Source organism: Hyaena hyaena, unplaced genomic scaffold (assembly GCF_003009895.1).
Source record: "Hyaena hyaena isolate Hyena2069 unplaced genomic scaffold, ASM300989v1 scaffold_1558, whole genome shotgun sequence".
In the NCBI taxonomy this organism is placed as follows: domain Eukaryota; kingdom Metazoa; phylum Chordata; class Mammalia; order Carnivora; family Hyaenidae; genus Hyaena; species Hyaena hyaena.
In genome coordinates this window covers 58349-59326 of record NW_024082182.1, presented here as the reverse complement: position 1 = coordinate 59326, position 978 = coordinate 58349, and positions in this window count along the sequence as shown.

The window sequence follows — 978 nt, the reverse complement described above, 5'->3', positions numbered from 1 at the left end:
ATTTTTTTTTAGTATATTCCTATTTGAACTGTATACCCCTTTTACCTCTTCTTGCCTGCTCATTCTAGTTTTTCAACCTTTCTAGCCTCTCTATCCTCTTCATTACTAGGCTGACCATGCACTAGTGGGGATCACTAAATATTACAGCATTTATTTGTACATGATGAGAAAAATAAATCTCACCATTTATTGATTTTTTTAAACAGACACTTGTTGGGATCCTATGCTAGAAGTTAGTGATGAATATTTTCTTAAAGAACATATGGTCTTGGGGGGGGGGGCATGTCTGTTATAAGAATCACAATACAGTGTAACAAGACACAAGCCCATGTGTTCCAGAATCCGGAGACAATGGGTATGGAATTAAGAGCATGGATATCTGGTTTCACATTCCTGGTTTGCCACTACCAAGCCTTGGAAAACATGTTTAGCTTAGTTTCCTTGTCTCTAAAATGAGATGGTTGACACTGAGATACCACCTCACGCTGGTCAGAGTGGCTAAAATGAACAAATCAGGAGACTCTAGATGCTGGTGAGGATGTGGTGAAATGGGCACCCTCCTTCACTGTTGGTGGGAATGTAATCTGGTTCAGCTCCTCTGGAAAACAGTGTAGAGGTTCCTCAAAAATTTAACAATAGAACTCCCCTATGACCCAGAAATAGCACTGCTAGGAATTTACCCAAGGGATACAGGAGTGCTGATGCATAGGGGGACATGGACCCCAATGTTCATAGCAGCACTCTCAACAATAGCCAAAGAATGGAAAGAACCTAACTGTCCATCAACAGAGGAATGGATCAAGAAGATGTGGTTTATCTATACAATGGAATACTACATGGCAATGAGAAACAATGAAATCTGGCCATGTGTAGCAACATGGATGGACCTTGAGGGTGTTATGCTGAGCGAAATAAGTCAGGCAGAGAAGGACAGATACCATGTTTGCAAGTATAGGTGGATTAGGAGGAACTTAACAG